This window comes from Aotus nancymaae, unplaced genomic scaffold (genome assembly GCF_030222135.1).
Source record: "Aotus nancymaae isolate 86718 unplaced genomic scaffold, 86718_ANA_hifiasm-v0.15.2.pri h1tg000014l, whole genome shotgun sequence".
Taxonomy (NCBI): domain Eukaryota; kingdom Metazoa; phylum Chordata; class Mammalia; order Primates; family Aotidae; genus Aotus; species Aotus nancymaae.
In genome coordinates this window covers 125,158,492-125,168,538 of record NW_026988425.1, presented here as the reverse complement: position 1 = coordinate 125,168,538, position 10,047 = coordinate 125,158,492, and the positions used below count along the sequence as shown (strand labels likewise).

General features: G+C 40.1%; 1 pseudogene; it reads left to right on the top strand.

Annotated features, from left to right (window-relative positions):
* The first annotated feature begins 453 nt into the window (after positions 1–453).
* On the top strand, positions 454–1,170 carry LOC135274831 (homeobox protein VENTX-like; annotated as a pseudogene).
* Positions 1,171–10,047: the final 8,877 nt, after the last annotated feature.

Here is a 10,047-nt window from a genome sequence, read left to right as displayed (position 1 = left end):
AAACTGACACAAGAACACAAAATCAAACATCACATGTTCTCACTCATAGGCAGGTGTTGAACAATGGGAACACATGGACACAGGGAGGGGAACACTATACACTAGGGTCTGTTGTGGGGGAGTCGGGGGGGACAGCAGCGGGTGGGGAGCTGGGGAGAGAGAGCATGGGGAGAAATGCCACATATAGGTGAAGGGGAGGAATGCAGCAAATCACACTGCCACGTATGCACCTATGCAACAATCTTGCATGTTTTTCACATGTACCCCAAAACCTAAAATGCAATTAAAAAAAACACCAAAAAAAAACAAAAACAAAAACAAAAAGTTACGCGTATCCTATACCGTAGTCTGTTAAGTTTGCAATAGTATTGTGTCTTTTAAAAACAATATATGATAATGGATCACGCGCCTGACCAGCCCCGCCCAGCCTTCGCTCTGGCCTACCTGACCGCGATGCGTCTCTCCTTCTCCCCACCTCGTGGCCGGCAGCAGCCCTCCAGCTTCGGCTTGGTGGACTGGCTCTCCCAGAGCAGCTGCCCAGGGCCGACCCACACCTCCTACCGGTGTCTCCCAGGGAGCCTCCTTGCCCGGGGCCAGACATCCGGCACCAGGAGCCCCTCAGGCCGTCAGCATCGAGGAATCTAGGTCCTCCAATCTGCCTGCTCCGGAGAGGACTGTGGCTTCCTTCACCAGGAAGCACATGAGCGCCCTGGAACGTGACTTCCTGCACCACCAGTACCGGGGCCTTCTGGACCGGAAGAGGCTGGCCAGGAAGATGCCTCTCTGCCCAGATAAAAACCTGGTTTCACAACCGGATGAAACACAAACGGCAAATGCAGGACTCCCAGATGAACAGCCCCTTCTCAGGGTCTCTCCACGTGCCCTCGACTTTCCACTCACCATCTTCTGGCCTTGCCAATGGCCTGCAACTGCTGTGTCCTTGGGCACCCCTGCCGGGGCCCCAGGCTCTGATGCTGCCCTCTGGCTCCTTGTGGGGTCTCTGCCAAGTGGAACAAGAGGCCTTGGCCTCTACGTGGGCTTTCTGCTGTGGGCAGCCTCTGGCGTACCACCCCCACAAGCCCAGGAAGTAGCGTTCAGACGCTGGGACCAGTCCTATCCATGGGGCCTTAGGGCCTGTGTGCTCTACCAGAGACAGGTGATTCATTTTGAGGAAGCGCCTCTGACTCCTTGCCTTCCACCCACGTGGTCTGTGCAGATCGGATCTGGCGCCTACCCGCAGGACTCAGCTGTTCTTTCTACATCCTGGCGGCACCTCTCACCCTGACCCATGGAAAAGTTGGTAGATTTCTGGAGAATATGTTTATTAAAACTACCTCTTCACTGAAAGTTAAAAAAAAAAAAAAAAGAGAAAAGAACAAAAATACATGAAAATTACAGAAAACAGCAATATGGTAGATATAAACCCAATATAAATAATTACATCATATCAAAAAGCATAAATGTTCAGACTAGATTTTTTTAAAAAGCAAAGCTGAAGTATATGCTGTCTGCATATACTTGGTAGTTTGATCGGGATAGCATCGAATCTATAAATTACTCTGAGCAGTATGGCCATTTTCATGACATTGATTCTTCCTAATCATAAGCATGGAATGATTTTCCATTTGTTTGTGAGATTTTAATCAAAAATCACAAGTAAATTAAAAAATATTTTTACTGTAATAAAGATTAACACAAAATACTACAAGCTTTATGAGATACACCTAAGTAGTTGTCAGAGGGAAATTTATAGCTTTAAATTCTTATATGAGAACAATTAAAAAATCTAAAAGTCAATAATATAAGATGCCACATTATGAAGCCAAGAAATGAATAGAAAATTAACTTGAAACAAGTAAAATAAAGGAAAAGTTAAATATCAAAACAGAAATCATCAAAATAGAAAACGAAAAAACAATTAAAAATATAAGTGGAACCAAAAGTTTTTTCTTGTAACACTTAACCAAACTGATAAACTTTTCACAAGACAAAGTCTTTCCTCTTTTTTCTGCAGTTATTGACTTATACATTACAACTATATATGTTTTAATCCCATCCCCCCAAAAAAATCCATTGAAGAGCATCCTCATCACGTTAGGATTTGTCAAACATTTATTTAAAAGTAGCAAAAATGTTATCAAGACAAAATAGATAATGATACAGGGAAGACATAAATTGCCAAAATTAGAAATGGTAGAGGAGTTATCAGTGAACTGTATAGATATGTTAAGATTTACGTGAGGTATGAACAAGACATAGAGCTTACATGAAATCAGCAAATTTCTAAAACTGACAGAAAATGAAATTGAAAACTTGAATTGACCCATAAAATGTAAAACAAAAATAAAATCCTAATACAAAGAAAATTTCAGAAACAGATATCTTTACTGATTACCTTCATCACATACTTAAAGAAAAACATATTAGTCCTGCATAAGTTTTTAGGAAGTTGCAGGAGTACAGAAGCACTTCTGAGATCTTTATCTGAGGCAAGTATTACCATAATTTGAAAGCTAGAGAAAGAAGTCATAAGAAAGAAAGAAATAATTACTGTAGTTCACATTTCTCATAAACATCTGTGCAAAACAATTTAACAAAATATTATCAAACTGATTTTAAAACATACTAAAAGGAAATGTACTATGACATTGTGGAATTTATTTCAAGATTGCAAGGTTGCTTTAACATCCCCAAATCAATACCTCATATTAATAGAATAAAAGATAAACACATAATCACAATAGATGCAGATTTCCCATTACTCAACCCCTATTTCTGATAAAAACTTGAACCCAGAAAAGAAGAGAACGTATTTAAACTTACCGAGTACCAGCTGAGCCATAGAGACCCCCACCCAGGCGGTGCTAAAGGAACTGAGAGGCAGACACCCAGATAGAATAGCAAAGTGGATCTATCTGGGGGTTGGGGGTGGAGGCAGCAGCCTTCCAAACTGAGAGCCTCAGGGGCTGACTGCATTCCAGGCTGAAGGCCCTGAGTAGATTCTGATCCACATATTTAATTATCTCTGAACAGGTGGTTATTATTAAACAGGTGTTCTGTATTTTGTCATAAAACAAAAATATACCAAGTAGGCAGCTGTTGCCTGCTCACAACTGATTACAAACAGGCTAAAAAGTATTCTCTACAAGGGAGCCACAGGGGCAGGGGCAGGTATCTTAAAGAATTGTTTTAACCTGTGTGTGATATTTATCCATTGTCCTGCCGCTTTGGAATGCCCCAAGCAGTTTTCCACTTGGGGCAGGAGGGTGGCTAGATTTTCCTTGCCATCATTCTTCCTAGCAAGCAATATATTCTGTCATACATTCAGCATTCATCAATATTCATAAACTTAACATTTCTCAACATATATATTCACAAAGTTAACATTTCTCAACTAACCTGGTAAAAACAACAAATCTACAGCTAACCTCATGCTTAATGGTGGAAGCATGAAAAGATTCCTTCTGAGATTAGAAATAAGAAAAATATGTCTCTCTTACCATTTCTTCTGATCACACAGGGGGCTTTCACTAGTTCTATAAAGGAATAAAACAAAGTCAACTTTATAGAAATTATAAACAAAGAAATATCAAAATGTCTATATTCACAGACAGCATTATCCAGTATACAGAAAATAAAAATAAAAAAAATTAACAACGAAGTTTATCAAATTCCCAGTATAAAAAGAAAAAGAAAAAGAATTATATTTAGATTAACTAGTAAGAATCTCAAAATAAAATTAAGAAAACATGTACGTTGCCCACATTTGTGGGGTAATTTTTTTTCTTGTTGAGTTGTTTGAGTTCCTTATAGATTGTGAATACTAGCCCTTTGTTGGATACATAGTTGCAGTATTTTTTTCCCATTATGTAGGTTGTCTGTTTACCTCTTTCTTTGGCTGTGCAGAAGCTTTTTAGTATAATCAATTCCCAGTTGTCTCTTTTTGGTTTTTTGTTGTGCTTTTAAGGACTTGATTATAAATTCTTTGCCTAGGCCAATGTTCAGAAGAGTTTTTCCTAGGTTTTCTTCTAAATTTTTTTTTTTTAGACGGAGTCTCACTCTATCGCCCACTGCAATCTTCCCATCCTGAGTTCAAGCAATTCTCCTGCCTTAGCCTCCCAAAATGCTGGGATTACAGGTGTGATCAACTGCACCTGGCCTCTTCTAGGATTTTTTTGTAGGTTTAGGTCTTATGTTTAGGTCTTTAACCCATCTGGAGTTAATTTTTATATGTGGTGAGAAGTATGGGTCTATCTTTAGTTTTCTGCATATAGCTATCTAATTTTCTCAGAACTGTTTATTGAATACGGTGGCCTTTCCCCAGGATTTTTGCTGACTTGGTCAAAGATCAGTTGGTTGTAGGTACATTTTTCAAAGGAAGACTTACATGTAGCCAAAAAAAAAAAAAAATGAAAATATGTTCAACATCATTAATCATAAGGGAAATGCAAATTAAAACCACAATGAGATACCATCTTACACCATTGGTGGGAATGTAAATTAGTATAATCACTATGGAGAACAGTTTGGAGGTCTCAAAAAACTGGAAATAGAGCTACTATAAGATCCAGCAATTCCACTGCTGGAAATACACCCAAAAGAAATTCAAAATCCACCTGTTTGGCATGGCTCAAGCCCTCACCAGATCCCAGAGGAAACAAGCTGGCAAACCATATCTCAAAAAAGAAAGAGAGAATTTATTCTCCTTTAAAAAGGAGTTTAGGGCCGAGGTGGACAGATCACCTGAGGTCAGGAGTTTGAGAACAGTCGAGACCAAAATGGTTAAACCCGTCTCTACTAAAAACACAAAAATTAGCCGGGAACGGAAATCCAGGCTGGGCACGGTAGCTCATGCCTGTAATCCCAGCACTTTGGGAGGCCAAGACAGGCGGATCACAAGGTCAGGAGTTCAAGACCAGCCTGCCCAACATAATGAAACCCTGTCTATACAAAAAAAAGAATGGAAATTTGTATATCCAAAAGTATTTGTACTCCCATGTTTGTTGCAGCACTGTTCACAATAGCCAAAATTTGGAAGCAACCTAGTCCATCAATAGATGAATGGATGAAGAAAATGTGGTACATATATACAATGGAATACTATTCAGCCATAAAAAAGAAACAGATCCTGTCATTTGCAACAGCATGGATGGAACTGGAGGTTATCATGTTAAGTGAAATAAGCCATGCACAGAAAGACAAAAATTGCATGTTCTCACTCACTTGTGGGATCTAAAAATCAAAACATTGAACTCATGGAGATACCGAGTAGAAAGATGGTTATCAGAAGCTGGGAAGGGCAGTGGGGGTAGGGTGGGAGGGAAGTGGGATGGTTAATGGGTAGAAAAAATAGAAAGAGGCCAGGCACGGTGGCTCATGCCTATAATCCCAGAACTTTGGGAGGCCAAGGTGTGTGGATCACGAGGTCAATAAATCAAGTCCATCCGGGCCAACATGGTGAAACCCCATCTCTACTAAAAATACAAATATTAGCCTGGTGTGGTGGCACCTGCCTGTAGTTCCAGGTACTTAGGAGACTCAGGTGGAAGAATCGTTTGAACCCAGGAGGCGGAGGTTGAAGTGAGCCGAGATTGCACCACTGCGCTCCAGCCTGGTGACAGAACAAGACTCCGTCTCAAAAAAAAAAAAAAAATAGAAAAAAAATAGAAAGAATAAGACCTAGTACTTGATAGCACAACAGTGTGACTATAGACAATAATAATATAATTATACATTTTAAAATATCTAAAAGTACAGTTGAATTGTTTGTAACACAAAGAATAAATGCTTGAGGGGATGAATGCCCCATTTTACATGATGTGGTTAATAATACACATTTCATGCCTGTATCAAAACATGTCATGTACCTCATAAACATATACACCTACTATGTGCCCACAAAAATTAAAATTAAAAACTAAAAAGAAAGCATCATAGGTTCTTCTTTTACAATGCTGGTCAGCAGCCAGATGCAAGAATCCATCCCTGAATACAGTCATCAGGCAGCTTCTGGATAGGGTTTGAGAATGGCTGCAGCCAGCAGTCAATGTGCCACAAGTGATGTGCCCACTGAGGACTTTTGCTCCTTTGCAGTCACAATTGTTATCAAACCAAATAGGGGTCCCTGCCCAGGAGAGTTAGGCCAAATGTCCACACTGAAGTTGGCAGCAGGAAAAGAGGAGGGTATTTATTTACAGGGCACCAAGCAAGGAAAATCATGCAGGTCTTGCTTAAGTCCTGCCCTCTCTAATTGCTTGCAAGTGAGGGATTTTAAAGGTAGGGGTAAATTTTGGGAAAGCAGAAGTAAAAAGACAAAATCATAAATCAACATATGGATGTTACGCATTGGTTTGGCCTAAAAGGGTGAGATATCTTGAAATGGGGGCTTGCAGGTCATAGGTAGATTCAAAGATGTTCTGATTTGCAATTGGTTAAGAAACAGATCCTTTGTTTAAAAATTTGGAGTCAGCAGAACAGAATGTTAGCTCTGGCTCATGGGTATGACTTCCTCCAGGCCTCTCAGACAGAAATTCAGAACAAAGAATGGTGGTCACAGTTTAGTCCTCAATTCTCCCTGACTGAGGTCTATTGGTGGAAATCTGGGTTTCTGAAAAACAACTCAGGAACAAATGTTACGATGTTACCTTAGTTTCCATAGGAGATTCTAACTTCTTTGGATAATTGTTTTAAGCTATAATCACCTTCCTGCTTATCAAGTCGCTTATATACGTCTCAGGGCTACCTTGAAATAACTAAAGATTTTTCTTTATTTTCACGCTTGAGGTAACCCCTAAGAGGAGTCCAAGCTCCATCTTATATACCAGGATCATTGTCTAGCAAACAGTGAGCTCAGAAAAAGTATTAGAGTTCCTAATATCAAAGGAAGAAACACAATAAATATCCCATGTCCAATTTGTTATGGCCTTATAAGGGGCAGCCCAGGGGTATTGTTGGGGAAGCAGTCTAAGGGTCCAAGGTAAAGTCATCTCCAATGCAGGAGGTGAAGTCATCTTCAGTGCTGAAGTATTGGTCTGGGGCAATGTCCGCTGAAGCTAAGTCATCTCCAACAGTGAATTCCTAGGCTAGACAGACCACTGTCATCTGGGATGTGAGACTTGGGTATCCTTCCCAAGTGGATAGCCACTAGGGTTGATGTGAATCATGTTTTTGTGCCTCTATTGTATTATAACAAGGCTGAGCCACTCGTGGAATTTGAAGGCAATGTTGTGCCTGGGAACTTGACTTGCAAATATTCTTGAAATCAAGGAGCTTTGTTGGTGCACAGCTAGCTAAGGTAATGTCTCCATTTAACATGCTGCTGTAACTGTACCAAAGTGCTGGAACTTGACTGGCACAATCAACACTATAATTAATAGTGTCTAAATCTGAATCTCCCAATAGTCCAAGGTTTTTCTCAGATGGGTGATGAGAAACATTTTACTACAAATAGGTTTTAAATCATACAGCCTCATTTGCGTGTATGTTGTTAATAAGGTGTCAGTTCTTTTTTGTTGTTGTGTTTGTTTGTTTTTGAGATGGAGTCTCGCTCTGTCACCAGGCTGGAGTGCAGTGCTGTGATCTCGGCTCACTGCAACCTCCACCTCCTGGGTTCAAGAGATTCTCCTGCCTCAGCATCCCCAGTAGCTGGGACTACAGGCATATGTGACCACGCTCAGCTAATTTTTGTATTTTTAGTAGAGACAGGGTTTCACCATGTTGGCCAGGCTGGTCTCGATCTCTTGACCTTGTGATTCACCTTCTTTGGCCTCCCAAAGTGCTGGGTAATTTTTTTTTTGCCAATTCAAATCTTGAGGCTGAGGTTGGATATCCAACATTTGATTGTAGGCAGGTCCTCCAATTTAGCCACTTACTATGAACCCTTTTCCCCAGTTGTTGGTTTGTTGGTGATAGGCAAGTGAACGAGGTTTTTGTCTGTATTAGCAATACGTGATGGCTTGTGGACCACGGCATTTGCTATGTCTGTTTGAAACAATGGCTTACTTGGAGGGTTTGGACTACCAGATTGCAAACCAATGAAAGCACCCAAATCAATAGTAATAAAGCCAATTGTCAACAATGCAGCTGAGGGAACTGAAAGGCCAAAGAAAGAGGCTGACAAATCCAGTGTCTTTGAAACATTTAGTATAAACAGAAGCTATGTTTCAGGCAGCCACTAGAGGGCGGATCCTTGCACCCATCCTCTAGAAAGTATTCTTTACGTAGCAAGCATTTTTTGGGTAAAATATGTGCAGCTGGTTATGTCTGAGACCCTTTAGTGAAACTGGTGACGACTGGAGAGGTTCAATAAGCATCTTTATGAATGACTAGCTATGCTGCAAGGGGTTAGCTATGCTGAAGATATTGTTTATGAGGGGTTAGCTATGCTGCAGACATTGTTTCATCACGAGGGATTAGCTATGCTGCAGACATTGTTTCTTTACAAGGGGTTAGCTATGCGGCAGACATTGTTTCCTTATGAGGAATTAGCTATGCCGCAGACATTGCTTCTATATGAGGGGTTAGCTATGCTGCAGGCATTGCTTCTTGACCTTGCTGCTGGAATACATTGGTATGCTGGAGTGAAACATTAGTCCTTCTGGCAGTTTTGCTTCAAGATGGCATTACTCTTGCCATGCAACAGGCTGTTTTCCTACAATAATTTTGGTGTATGGTGTTTATTCTCTTAGTATGGAATGTGATTTTAAGTTACTAAGTGGAGTTTTCTATCTCTCATTCTGCCATTTTTGGGACTGGCTTTGGGGTACTAATTTTAACTTCTGAATTTAATCAGAGGACAAGTTCAGATGAATTATCCATGCCTTATAAAATGAATATTGAGGAAGCTTTGAGGGAGTAAGTTTAGGCTCAAGTGAGTTCCATACCAGATGAACAAATGCCTGACCTGTGAAACAATCTGATTAGCAAAGGTAGCTAAGAGAGTGACATTCTCAATCTGGGATCAGTTTGAATCTCCCTTTAAATACAGACAATGGTGAGGAGAATATTTTTTTAAAGTTTTTAAAGTTTTTTTTTAAAAAAATATTTTTTAAAGTTTTTTTTTTTTTTTTTTTTTTAAGTCACTAAGTTTTGATTATTTGTTACACAGCAACAGATAATACGCAGGCTTACAAACTTAGAGGTCTCGTAAGAAAAACTCCCTTCTATCTTTGGCATTTGTACAGTATGAGAAATTGTTCTTGTCCTTCCTCCAGTCTTGGGCCTAGTTCAGGGTAACCCAACTAAAAACTGCTAAATTATCAAACTTGAGGAATCAAACCCAGGAAGACAAGACCCAGTTTTATTCTTTGAAGGTTCTTCCCGTTTCCCTTTTTTGCAGAAAGAACCCAGGTGTCTTGAGAATGAAAAAGCACCACATCACATCACGTTCACCTGGGCCTTTCAGAGATTTGATTCCCACAAAACCAAAGGAACTAGAGCCCAGAACTGCCCAGTTAGACATAGTATTGAGGAAGTAACAATTGAGAAATGACAATCTATGACATCTGAATTTCTCTGAGACACTGTTGTCAAGAGTAGCGCTAATATTTTACACAGCGTGTGTTACTTTTCACATTGTTTTCACATCTAGTATTTCTGCTGGGAGGGGAGATAGAAATAAAACAGGGATACATATGAAAACAGTGGCTCAGGGCTCATGATTTGTCCTTAGTTTCATCATCAGTGAATGACAGGCCAGGTCTAAAATCTGGGTTTCAGTAGGTGACTCAAGTCAGACTTGGCGCTTCCCAAGTTCAACTACAACCCAGTTCAGCCTCTTTAACTTAAGAGAGATTAAGATCTGGGGCAAGATAGAGGTCATTTAGGAATCCATCTATTATTTTGTAACTTAGGAGTTATTTGAAGAGCACACAAGACTTCCCAATTAGTTCAGCTTCCTGGGGCCTGTTGGGAAAATACGATTTCATTCAATGTTGTTTCTAAGAGTTCACCTTGTATTTGAGAGTAAAATGTGTACTTTGGTGCTACAGACTATTTGTGTTCTTCCAAAATTCATGTGTTGGAATCCTAACCCCAAATGTGATGGTA